The sequence below is a fragment of the Gadus morhua genome, chromosome 2 (genome assembly GCF_902167405.1).
Source record: "Gadus morhua chromosome 2, gadMor3.0, whole genome shotgun sequence".
Taxonomy (NCBI): domain Eukaryota; kingdom Metazoa; phylum Chordata; class Actinopteri; order Gadiformes; family Gadidae; genus Gadus; species Gadus morhua.
Window position 1 is genome coordinate 22,741,716 of NC_044049.1, and position 14,195 is coordinate 22,755,910.

Sequence of the window (14,195 nt, forward strand, 5' to 3'; positions counted from 1 at the left end):
GTTAGATTTGGCACGCAAACTAACTGATACGGGGTGAAGAGTAGGGAGTGTTTGAGTGTTTTTTATTTTCATTCCTTTATTTTCACGAGAGGTTAGTCTTCGAAAGATGCTAGGACTTTTGTCACCGCCTATCTAAGTTCATGTTGGTTCCTTCTTGACACAACTGCTCAGCTTTAGAACATTTTGTTTGTTTTGTTTTATTTTTGAACAAAGGTTCAATCATTCATTCATTCACACAAGGTTTATTGAGAACTATGATGACTGATTACTGATTACTGATATAACCATTTTTGAATCAAGCGATTTATTTTTGTATGATCATTTTTCATTGTTTGTCGAATCATTAAGACAATTACAAACATAGTTGATCATCATTAATGTTGGAGGCTGTGACAATGCCTCCCCCATGACTGATACTGCACTTTTTCTTTGTTTCATGTTTCATCGTACCTGGGAGATCCAGGAGACACGGACACTTGTTGAGTCCTTGGGAGGAGTCCTTGAACTGAACTGTGTCTGTGTTTGTCCTGACGCCCTACTACGAACTTTCATCCTCATCCCCCATCACACCTGCGGTGGCCATCAACTGGAAAATAACTCTGTTGCAACTGCTACTCAAAACCAACTGAGTCATGCAGTATTGTCTGTGATGTTGTTGTGCCAAGCAGAGGGAGGTGTCTCGACAGTTGACCTTCTTGATTCTTTAAAAATGTTTTAATCATGAGTAACCTAATGAGTTTGTTATTTTCTTTATTATAGTGGCCTACACCTGGTTTACTTGTGTATGATTTGAATTTACTTGTCCTATTGCCTTTTATGCTTTCTTTCATTGATTTAGTTAATTATTAATGGGTCACCAGAAAATACACTGAATTCTCTTTTTGTGGGTGATCTTTAAACTATGTTTAGTATGATCAAGAGGGAGGAATGTAGAATGTTGGTGTATGTTAGTGTCTCTCTTATTGTTCACATTTCTAGTCTAGGAACAGGCCAGGGCCTCTCATACTGATACAAGGTGTTATCCCCAACATTCTGCCATTGTTATGTCTCAAGGTTGAACCTGGTCCTCCGGGACATACATAGCCAGGGCCAAATACCTTATCAAGGCTGAGAGTGCGTCTGTTCACGTGTTATTCATCTATCCCCTTTTTGTATAATACTCGCCCCAACCCTTTGGTTCGACGAGTAGAGGGTTTCGACAGCCAAGGAACAAGTCATCGACCACCGGGTCCACTATAGATTATTCAACCTGTATCTGTATCTCACTGTATTCCTGGAAAATAAACCATCTATTCAACCCTCTAATCCAACCTGTCAAGCTGCTTTGATTTCGACTTCAAGAATTACTACTACGACTGAAAATACACAACGCAGAGTCTGTCCGAACAGTTTAGAAATAAGCTGAAATCTAACAGGGGGAGGTTGTGAGGGTCCGCAACCAGAGACGTCTCTCTGATTCTGCTGCTGACATTGGTGTGGTGATGAGGATCTTGAGAAGACTTACAGTTTCGCTGAATGTGTAGTCCAGTAGTCCACTGCAGCCCTTGAAGTCCTCATGCTCGTAGATCAGGAACAGTTCTGTTTTAAGTCTGGCTTTGTCTAACATGGGATAGGCATCCAATGTGGTTTCCAGCGCTGAATCTGGGAACTTTCTGTTGTGTTGTGAGAACTGATGAGATGCTTGGTGAAATAAAACCTCTTGTCATGGCTCATAATGTTATCACAGACCTATGAAATAATAACCACAGAAAACATGTCCCAGTTCAACAATACAATAAAATCAGCATATTCCTACCAGCTAATTTTTTTATGAGCAAGTAAAGCTAACGGTAATAATTAAAAAGCATAAATGTGGGGAAAAAAGACAATGTCTGCATTCTCCAGTAGATATACAGTAAACATAGTATGTCTAATAATGACAACTCTGAATACAAAAATGTGCAAACAAACACAAATACATATAGGCTAGTGGAATACAGAAAAATAAGTTGCTTACCTCTATTGCCAGATGCTGTAGTGTTTCCTCTTCCATTGCCCTCCGTTTCTTTGCGGGTGGTCCCTGTACAGGTCCCCTATAGTCCTCATCCTCAACTAGAGAAGGAACAGTGTCCCTGATCCAAAACAAGTTTCACAAGTCACTGTCCACCCTGAAATTACTCTAAGAAACTACTCACTAGAAACCAAATTGCTGATAAAATAAATCCAGAACTGTATTAAAGTATGTGCTGTTGTTGTGTTGGACCTAGTCAATGTCATCTAGATTCATCACATATAAATTCGCTAGTCCAACATGGTGAAATTGTGATATTTATGAGAGATTATATTGTGCTCAGAAATGTGGATTCATGTTTTTACTGGGAAGGCTACATTTTTAATGTAAGGCCTTTTTTAAGCAAATATGTAAAATCATAGCTTACCTGATGGCCTGTATGCTTAGAGTGAACTTCTGGGTGATCCCTGCGATGAAGACAGAGTCTATGTTCCTCTTCTGCAGATGGTAAAACAGCATGTCTACATGAGGCATGATTTTGTGAAATAATGCCAGGAAAAAACAGAAAGCCTCGTCTTCCAACATTCGCAATAAACCCCCGGCCTCTCTCTACGACATGGCATCAAAGTCTCCTCTGTCTCGAATGGTTTGGAAGCACTTAACCAGTTCATCTTTGTGCTTTTAAACTATGTTAACAGCACAACTGTGGAAGTTCCATCGCATTGTTGAAGCACCTGGGAGTCGACGACCCACCACTTCATCCAGCACTGCCGTTCGTTTGAATGACTTGTGGATCTGGCCGATCTTCGTAATATTGGATGTTGCCTGCTGCATGATGAGGTTCAACTGATGCGCATAACAGTGAACGTAGTAGGCACTCCCGTAGATATCTTGAACTTTACGTTGCACTCCACCTGTAGCACCCCTCATCACTGCGGCACCATCATAGGCCTGGGCAATTAGGTTCCTCTCTTGTCCTGTGGAAGGATGGTGCTCAGCCTTTCCAAAAGTGCAGCGGCAATCGTCTCAGCAGTCGCATTTGGAAGCGCGATGAACTCAAAGAAGCGTTCTTTGATGTTATTGTTGCCATCTATGTGCCTTATCACAAACACAAGCTGGCAATGAGTGCAGACATCGGTTGTCTCGTCTGACTGAATGGTAATGTAGTCTGCTTGTTTCACCTCTTCAAATATGTGGTCTCTTAGAACTGACAACATGCAGTCCAACAGTTCATTTTGCACGGTTTTCGAAGTGCCTTTAAAAACATTGGCATTTTCCAGGTGCACCTCAAACTCACGTTCAATGGAGGCCATGAGATCAATTAGAGCTCGGAAAATGCCTGGATTTTCTGATGGGTCACTCTCATTGTGACCACGCAGAGCAAGTTCAAAGGCACCACAAAATTTCACAGCATCGATGATCTTTGACAAAGTATGACGATTCCTGTCCTCCTCCTCATTGTGCCTTCTTACAGCAATGCGGTGTCCCTCATCTAGCTGTGCAGCTAAGCTAATTTGGCCTAGCATGGCTAGCTTCACACAGTTGTTCATATGCACTCTTGCTCGCTCGTGTTTCTTTATCCGTTCTGATCTGTCACCCCTGTCTGTGTCCACGAAATATCACACGCACTTGTTTTAATAAGTATACAAGGAAAGCAAAAATTGCATTGGCATCCCCACAGCTAGTTAGCCAAGCCTTTCGATCGAACCAACCTCTGGAAAAACTTCGCTTGTAGAAAATACTGCACTTTTTCTTTGTTTCATGTTTCATCGTACCTGGGAGATCCAGGAGACACGGACACTTGTTGAGTCCTTGGGAGGAGTCCTTGAACTGAACTGTGTCTGTGTTTGTCCTGACGCCCTACTACGAACTTTCATCCTCATCCCCCATCACACCTGCGGTGGCCATCAACTGGAAAATAACTCTGTTGCAACTGCTACTCAAAACCAACTGAGTCATGCAGTATTGTCTGTGATGTTGTTGTGCCAAGCAGAGGGAGGTGTCTCGACAGTTGACCTTCTTGATTCTTTAAAAATGTTTTAATCATGAGTAACCTAATGAGTTTGTTATTTTCTTTATTATAGTGGCCTACACCTGGTTTACTTGTGTATGATTTGAATTTACTTGTCCTATTGCCTTTTATGCTTTCTTTCATTGATTTAGTTAATTATTAATGGGTCACCAGAAAATACACTGAATTCTCTTTTTGTGGGTGATCTTTAAACTATGTTTAGTATGATCAAGAGGGAGGAATGTAGAATGTTGGTGTATGTTAGTGTCTCTCTTATTGTTCACATTTCTAGTCTAGGAACAGGCCAGGGCCTCTCATACTGATACAAGGTGTTATCCCCAACATTCGGCCATTGTTATGTCTCAAGGTTGAACCTGGTCCTCCGGGACATACATAGCCAGGGCCAAATACCTTATCAAGGCTGAGAGTGCGTCTGTTCACGTGTTATTCATCTATCCCCTTTTTGTATAATACTCGCCCCAACCCTTTGGTTCGACGAGTAGAGGGTTTCGACAGCCAAGGAACAAGTCATCGACCACCGGGTCCACTATAGATTATTCAACCTGTATCTGTATCTCGCTGTATTCCTGGAAAATAAACCATCTATTCAACCCTCTAATCCAACCTGTCAAGCTGCTTTGATTTCGACTTCAAGAATTACTACTACGACTGAAAATACACAACGCAGAGTCTGTCCGAACAGTTTAGAAATAAGCTGAAATCTAACAGGGGGAGGTTGTGAGGGTCCGCAACCAGAGACGTCTCTCTGATTCTGCTGCTGACATTGGTGTGGTGATGAGGATCTTGAGAAGACTTACAGTTTCGCTGAATGTGTAGTCCAGTAGTCCACTGCAGCCCTTGAAGTCCTCATGCTCGTAGATCAGGAACAGTTCTGTTTTAAGTCTGGCTTTGTCTAACATGGGATAGGCATCCAATGTGGTTTCCAGCGCTGAATCTGGGAACTTTCTGTTGTGTTGTGAGAACTGATGAGATGCTTGGTGAAATAAAACCTCTTGTCATGGCTCATAATGTTATCACAGACCTATGAAATAATAACCACAGAAAACATGTCCCAGTTCAACAATACAATAAAATCAGCATATTCCTACCAGCTAATTTTTTTATGAGCAAGTAAAGCTAACGGTAATAATTAAAAAGCATAAATGTGGGGAAAAAAGACAATGTCTGCATTCTCCAGTAGATATACAGTAAACATAGTATGTCTAATAATGACAACTCTGAATACAAAAATGTGCAAACAAACACAAATACATATAGGCTAGTGGAATACAGAAAAATAAGTTGCTTACCTCTATTGCCAGATGCTGTAGTGTTTCCTCTTCCATTGCCCTCCGTTTCTTTGCGGGTGGTCCCTGTACAGGTCCCCTATAGTCCTCATCCTCAACTAGAGAAGGAACAGTGTCCCTGATCCAAAACAAGTTTCACAAGTCACTGTCCACCCTGAAATTACTCTAAGAAACTACTCACTAGAAACCAAATTGCTGATAAAATAAATCCAGAACTGTATTAAAGTATGTGCTGTTGTTGTGTTGGACCTAGTCAATGTCATCTAGATTCATCACATATAAATTCGCTAGTCCAACATGGTGAAATTGTGATATTTATGAGAGATTATATTGTGCTCAGAAATGTGGATTCATGTTTTTACTGGGAAGGCTACATTTTTAATGTAAGGCCTTTTTTAAGCAAATATGTAAAATCATAGCTTACCTGATGGCCTGTATGCTTAGAGTGAACTTCTGGGTGATCCCTGCGATGAAGACAGAGTCTATGTTCCTCTTCTGCAGATGGTAAAACAGCATGTCTACATGAGGCATGATTTTGTGAAATAATGCCAGGAAAAAACAGAAAGCCTCGTCTTCCAACATTCGCAATAAACCCCCGGCCTCTCTCTACGACATGGCATCAAAGTCTCCTCTGTCTCGAATGGTTTGGAAGCACTTAACCAGTTCATCTTTGTGCTTTTAAACTATGTTAACAGCACAACTGTGGAAGTTCCATCGCATTGTTGAAGCACCTGGGAGTCGACGACCCACCACTTCATCCAGCACTGCCGTTCGTTTGAATGACTTGTGGATCTGGCCGATCTTCGTAATATTGGATGTTGCCTGCTGCATGATGAGGTTCAACTGATGCGCATAACAGTGAACGTAGTAGGCACTCCCGTAGATATCTTGAACTTTACGTTGCACTCCACCTGTAGCACCCCTCATCACTGCGGCACCATCATAGGCCTGGGCAATTAGGTTCCTCTCTTGTCCTGTGGAAGGATGGTGCTCAGCCTTTCCAAAAGTGCAGCGGCAATCGTCTCAGCAGTCGCATTTGGAAGCGCGATGAACTCAAAGAAGCGTTCTCTGATGTTATTGTTGCCATCTATGTGCCTTATCACAAACACAAGCTGGCAATGAGTGCAGACATCGGTTGTCTCGTCTGACTGAATGGTAATGTAGTCTGCTTGTTTCACCTCTTCCAATATGTGGTCTCTTAGAACTGACAACATGCAGTCCAACAGTTCATTTTGCACGGTTTTCGAAGTGCCTTTAAAAACATTGGCATTTTCCAGGTGCACCTCAAACTCACGTTCAATGGAGGCCATGAGATCAATTAGAGCTCGGAAAATGCCTGGATTTTCTGATGGGTCACTCTCATTGTGACCACGCAGAGCAAGTTCAAAGGCACCACAAAATTTCACAGCATCGATGATCTTTGACAAAGTATGACGATTCCTGTCCTCCTCCTCATTGTGCCTTCTTACAGCAATGCGGTGTCCCTCATCTAGCTGTGCAGCTAAGCTAATTTGGCCTAGCATGGCTAGCTTCACACAGTTGTTCATATGCACTCTTGCTCGCTCGTGTTTCTTTATCCGTTCTGATCTGTCACCCCTGTCTGTGTCCACGAAATATCACACGCACTTGTTTTAATAAGTATACAAGGAAAGCAAAAATTGCATTGGCATCCCCACAGCTAGTTAGCCAAGCCTTTCGATCGAACCAACCTCTGGAAAAACTTCGCTTGTAGAAAATACTGCACTTTTTCTTTGTTTCATGTTTCATCGTACCTGGGAGATCCAGGAGACACGGACACTTGTTGAGTCCTTGGGAGGAGTCCTTGAACTGAACTGTGTCTGTGTTTGTCCTGACGCCCTACTACGAACTTTCATCCTCATCCCCCATCACACCTGCGGTGGCCATCAACTGGAAAATAACTCTGTTGCAACTGCTACTCAAAACCAACTGAGTCATGCAGTATTGTCTGTGATGTTGTTGTGCCAAGCAGAGGGAGGTGTCTCGACAGTTGACCTTCTTGATTCTTTAAAAATGTTTTAATCATGAGTAACCTAATGAGTTTGTTATTTTCTTTATTATAGTGGCCTACACCTGGTTTACTTGTGTATGATTTGAATTTACTTGTCCTATTGCCTTTTATGCTTTCTTTCATTGATTTAGTTAATTATTAATGGGTCACCAGAAAATACACTGAATTCTCTTTTTGTGGGTGATCTTTAAACTATGTTTAGTATGATCAAGAGGGAGGAATGTAGAATGTTGGTGTATGTTAGTGTCTCTCTTATTGTTCACATTTCTAGTCTAGGAACAGGCCAGGGCCTCTCATACTGATACAAGGTGTTATCCCCAACATTCTGCCATTGTTATGTCTCAAGGTTGAACCTGGTCCTCCGGGACATACATAGCCAGGGCCAAATACCTTATCAAGGCTGAGAGTGCGTCTGTTCACGTGTTATTCATCTATCCCCTTTTTGTATAATACTCGCCCCAACCCTTTGGTTCGACGAGTAGAGGGTTTCGACAGCCAAGGAACAAGTCATCGACCACCGGGTCCACTATAGATTATTCAACCTGTATCTGTATCTCGCTGTATTCCTGGAAAATAAACCATCTATTCAACCCTCTAATCCAACCTGTCAAGCTGCTTTGATTTCGACTTCAAGAATTACTACTACGACTGAAAATACACAACGCAGAGTCTGTCCGAACAGTTTAGAAATAAGCTGAAATCTAACAGGGGGAGGTTGTGAGGGTCCGCAACCAGAGACGTCTCTCTGATTCTGCTGCTGACATTGGTGTGGTGATGAGGATCTTGAGAAGACTTACAGTTTCGCTGAATGTGTAGTCCAGTAGTCCACTGCAGCCCTTGAAGTCCTCATGCTCGTAGATCAGGAACAGTTCTGTTTTAAGTCTGGCTTTGTCTAACATGGGATAGGCATCCAATGTGGTTTCCAGCGCTGAATCTGGGAATTTTCTGTTGTGTTGTGAGAACTGATGAGATGCTTGGTGAAATAAAACCTCTTGTCATGGCTCATAATGTTATCACAGACCTATGAAATAATAACCACAGAAAACATGTCCCAGTTCAACAATACAATAAAATCAGCATATTCCTACCAGCTAATTTTTTTATGAGCAAGTAAAGCTAACGGTAATAATTAAAAAGCATAAATGTGGGGAAAAAAGACAATGTCTGCATTCTCCAGTAGATATACAGTAAACATAGTATGTCTAATAATGACAACTCTGAATACAAAAATGTGCAAACAAACACAAATACATATAGGCTAGTGGAATACAGAAAAATAAGTTGCTTACCTCTATTGCCAGATGCTGTAGTGTTTCCTCTTCCATTGCCCTCCGTTTCTTTGCGGGTGGTCCCTGTACAGGTCCCCTATAGTCCTCATCCTCAACTAGAGAAGGAACAGTGTCCCTGATCCAAAACAAGTTTCACAAGTCACTGTCCACCCTGAAATTACTCTAAGAAACTACTCACTAGAAACCAAATTGCTGATAAAATAAATCCAGAACTGTATTAAAGTATGTGCTGTTGTTGTGTTGGACCTAGTCAATGTCATCTAGATTCATCACATATAAATTCGCTAGTCCAACATGGTGAAATTGTGATATTTATGAGAGATTATATTGTGCTCAGAAATGTGGATTCATGTTTTTACTGGGAAGGCTACATTTTTAATGTAAGGCCTTTTTTAAGCAAATATGTAAAATCATAGCTTACCTGATGGCCTGTATGCTTAGAGTGAACTTCTGGGTGATCCCTGCGATGAAGACAGAGTCTATGTTCCTCTTCTGCAGATGGTAAAACAGCATGTCTACATGAGGCATGATTTTGTGAAATAATGCCAGGAAAAAACAGAAAGCCTCGCCTTCCAACATTCGCAATAAACCCCCGGCCTCTCTCTACGACATGGCATCAAAGTCTCCTCTGTCTCGAATGGTTTGGAAGCACTTAACCAGTTCATCTTTGTGCTTTTAAACTATGTTAACAGCACAACTGTGGAAGTTCCATCGCATTGTTGAAGCACCTGGGAGTCGACGACCCACCACTTCATCCAGCACTGCCGTTCGTTTGAATGACTTGTGGATCTGGCCGATCTTCGTAATATTGGATGTTGCCTGCTGCATGATGAGGTTCAACTGATGCGCATAACAGTGAACGTAGTAGGCACTCCCGTAGATATCTTGAACTTTACGTTGCACTCCACCTGTAGCACCCCTCATCACTGCGGCACCATCATAGGCCTGGGCAATTAGGTTCCTCTCTTGTCCTGTGGAAGGATGGTGCTCAGCCTTTCCAAAAGTGCAGCGGCAATCGTCTCAGCAGTCGCATTTGGAAGCGCGATGAACTCAAAGAAGCGTTCTTTGATGTTATTGTTGCCATCTATGTGCCTTATCACAAACACAAGCTGGCAATGAGTGCAGACATCGGTTGTCTCGTCTGACTGAATGGTAATGTAGTCTGCTTGTTTCACCTCTTCCAATATGTGGTCTCTTAGAACTGACAACATGCAGTCCAACAGTTCATTTTGCACGGTTTTCGAAGTGCCTTTAAAAACATTGGCATTTTCCAGGTGCACCTCAAACTCACGTTCAATGGAGGCCATGAGATCAATTAGAGCTCGGAAAATGCCTGGATTTTCTGATGGGTCACTCTCATTGTGACCACGCAGAGCAAGTTCAAAGGCACCACAAAATTTCACAGCATCGATGATCTTTGACAAAGTATGACGATTCCTGTCCTCCTCCTCATTGTGCCTTCTTACAGCAATGCGGTGTCCCTCATCTAGCTGTGCAGCTAAGCTAATTTGGCCTAGCATGGCTAGCTTCACACAGTTGTTCATATGCACTCTTGCTCGCTCGTGTTTCTTTATCCGTTCTGATCTGTCACCCCTGTCTGTGTCCACGAAATATCACACGCACTTGTTTTAATAAGTATACAAGGAAAGCAAAAATTGCATTGGCATCCCCACAGCTAGTTAGCCAAGCCTTTCGATCGAACCAACCTCTGGAAAAACTTCGCTTGTAGAAAATACTGCACTTTTTCTTTGTTTCATGTTTCATCGTACCTGGGAGATCCAGGAGACACGGACACTTGTTGAGTCCTTGGGAGGAGTCCTTGAACTGAACTGTGTCTGTGTTTGTCCTGACGCCCTACTACGAACTTTCATCCTCATCCCCCATCACACCTGCGGTGGCCATCAACTGGAAAATAACTCTGTTGCAACTGCTACTCAAAACCAACTGAGTCATGCAGTATTGTCTGTGATGTTGTTGTGCCAAGCAGAGGGAGGTGTCTCGACAGTTGACCTTCTTGATTCTTTAAAAATGTTTTAATCATGAGTAACCTAATGAGTTTGTTATTTTCTTTATTATAGTGGCCTACACCTGGTTTACTTGTGTATGATTTGAATTTACTTGTCCTATTGCCTTTTATGCTTTCTTTCATTGATTTAGTTAATTATTAATGGGTCACCAGAAAATACACTGAATTCTCTTTTTGTGGGTGATCTTTAAACTATGTTTAGTATGATCAAGAGGGAGGAATGTAGAATGTTGGTGTATGTTAGTGTCTCTCTTATTGTTCACATTTCTAGTCTAGGAACAGGCCAGGGCCTCTCATACTGATACAAGGTGTTATCCCCAACATTCGGCCATTGTTATGTCTCAAGGTTGAACCTGGTCCTCCGGGACATACATAGCCAGGGCCAAATACCTTATCAAGGCTGAGAGTGCGTCTGTTCACGTGTTATTCATCTATCCCCTTTTTGTATAATACTCGCCCCAACCCTTTGGTTCGACGAGTAGAGGGTTTCGACAGCCAAGGAACAAGTCATCGACCACCGGGTCCACTATAGATTATTCAACCTGTATCTGTATCTCGCTGTATTCCTGGAAAATAAACCATCTATTCAACCCTCTAATCCAACCTGTCAAGCTGCTTTGATTTCGACTTCAAGAATTACTACTACGACTGAAAATACACAACGCAGAGTCTGTCCGAACAGTTTAGAAATAAGCTGAAATCTAACAGGGGGAGGTTGTGAGGGTCCGCAACCAGAGACGTCTCTCTGATTCTGCTGCTGACATTGGTGTGGTGATGAGGATCTTGAGAAGACTTACAGTTTCGCTGAATGTGTAGTCCAGTAGTCCACTGCAGCCCTTGAAGTCCTCATGCTCGTAGATCAGGAACAGTTCTGTTTTAAGTCTGGCTTTGTCTAACATGGGATAGGCATCCAATGTGGTTTCCAGCGCTGAATCTGGGAACTTTCTGTTGTGTTGTGAGAACTGATGAGATGCTTGGTGAAATAAAACCTCTTGTCATGGCTCATAATGTTATCACAGACCTATGAAATAATAACCACAGAAAACATGTCCCAGTTCAACAATACAATAAAATCAGCATATTCCTACCAGCTAATTTTTTTATGAGCAAGTAAAGCTAACGGTAATAATTAAAAAGCATAAATGTGGGGAAAAAAGACAATGTCTGCATTCTCCAGTAGATATACAGTAAACATAGTATGTCTAATAATGACAACTCTGAATACAAAAATGTGCAAACAAACACAAATACATATAGGCTAGTGGAATACAGAAAAATAAGTTGCTTACCTCTATTGCCAGATGCTGTAGTGTTTCCTCTTCCATTGCCCTCCGTTTCTTTGCGGGTGGTCCCTGTACAGGTCCCCTATAGTCCTCATCCTCAACTAGAGAAGGAACAGTGTCCCTGATCCAAAACAAGTTTCACAAGTCACTGTCCACCCTGAAATTACTCTAAGAAACTACTCACTAGAAACCAAATTGCTGATAAAATAAATCCAGAACTGTATTAAAGTATGTGCTGTTGTTGTGTTGGACCTAGTCAATGTCATCTAGATTCATCACATATAAATTCGCTAGTCCAACATGGTGAAATTGTGATATTTATGAGAGATTATATTGTGCTCAGAAATGTGGATTCATGTTTTTACTGGGAAGGCTACATTTTTAATGTAAGGCCTTTTTTAAGCAAATATGTAAAATCATAGCTTACCTGATGGCCTGTATGCTTAGAGTGAACTTCTGGGTGATCCCTGCGATGAAGACAGAGTCTATGTTCCTCTTCTGCAGATGGTAAAACAGCATGTCTACATGAGGCATGATTTTGTGAAATAATGCCAGGAAAAAACAGAAAGCCTCGTCTTCCAACATTCGCAATAAACCCCCGGCCTCTCTCTACGACATGGCATCAAAGTCTCCTCTGTCTCGAATGGTTTGGAAGCACTTAACCAGTTCATCTTTGTGCTTTTAAACTATGTTAACAGCACAACTGTGGAAGTTCCATCGCATTGTTGAAGCACCTGGGAGTCGACGACCCACCACTTCATCCAGCACTGCCGTTCGTTTGAATGACTTGTGGATCTGGCCGATCTTCGTAATATTGGATGTTGCCTGCTGCATGATGAGGTTCAACTGATGCGCATAACAGTGAACGTAGTAGGCACTCCCGTAGATATCTTGAACTTTACGTTGCACTCCACCTGTAGCACCCCTCATCACTGCGGCACCATCATAGGCCTGGGCAATTAGGTTCCTCTCTTGTCCTGTGGAAGGATGGTGCTCAGCCTTTCCAAAAGTGCAGCGGCAATCGTCTCAGCAGTCGCATTTGGAAGCGCGATGAACTCAAAGAAGCGTTCTCTGATGTTATTGTTGCCATCTATGTGCCTTATCACAAACACAAGCTGGCAATGAGTGCAGACATCGGTTGTCTCGTCTGACTGAATGGTAATGTAGTCTGCTTGTTTCACCTCTTCCAATATGTGGTCTCTTAGAACTGACAACATGCAGTCCAACAGTTCATTTTGCACGGTTTTCGAAGTGCCTTTAAAAACATTGGCATTTTCCAGGTGCACCTCAAACTCACGTTCAATGGAGGCCATGAGATCAATTAGAGCTCGGAAAATGCCTGGATTTTCTGATGGGTCACTCTCATTGTGACCACGCAGAGCAAGTTCAAAGGCACCACAAAATTTCACAGCATCGATGATCTTTGACAAAGTATGACGATTCCTGTCCTCCTCCTCATTGTGCCTTCTTACAGCAATGCGGTGTCCCTCATCTAGCTGTGCAGCTAAGCTAATTTGGCCTAGCATGGCTAGCTTCACACAGTTGTTCATATGCACTCTTGCTCGCTCGTGTTTCTTTATCCGTTCTGATCTGTCACCCCTGTCTGTGTCCACGAAATATCACACGCACTTGTTTTAATAAGTATACAAGGAAAGCAAAAATTGCATTGGCATCCCCACAGCTAGTTAGCCAAGCCTTTCGATCGAACCAACCTCTGGAAAAACTTCGCTTGTAGAAAATACTGCACTTTTTCTTTGTTTCATGTTTCATCGTACCTGGGAGATCCAGGAGACACGGACACTTGTTGAGTCCTTGGGAGGAGTCCTTGAACTGAACTGTGTCTGTGTTTGTCCTGACGCCCTACTACGAACTTTCATCCTCATCCCCCATCACACCTGCGGTGGCCATCAACTGGAAAATAACTCTGTTGCAACTGCTACTCAAAACCAACTGAGTCATGCAGTATTGTCTGTGATGTTGTTGTGCCAAGCAGAGGGAGGTGTCTCGACAGTTGACCTTCTTGATTCTTTAAAAATGTTTTAATCATGAGTAACCTAATGAGTTTGTTATTTTCTTTATTATAGTGGCCTACACCTGGTTTACTTGTGTATGATTTGAATTTACTTGTCCTATTGCCTTTTATGCTTTCTTTCATTGATTTAGTTAATTATTAATGGGTCACCAGAAAATACACTGAATTCTCTTTTTGTGGGTGATCTTTAAACTATGTTTAGTATGATCAAGAGGGAGGAATGTAGAA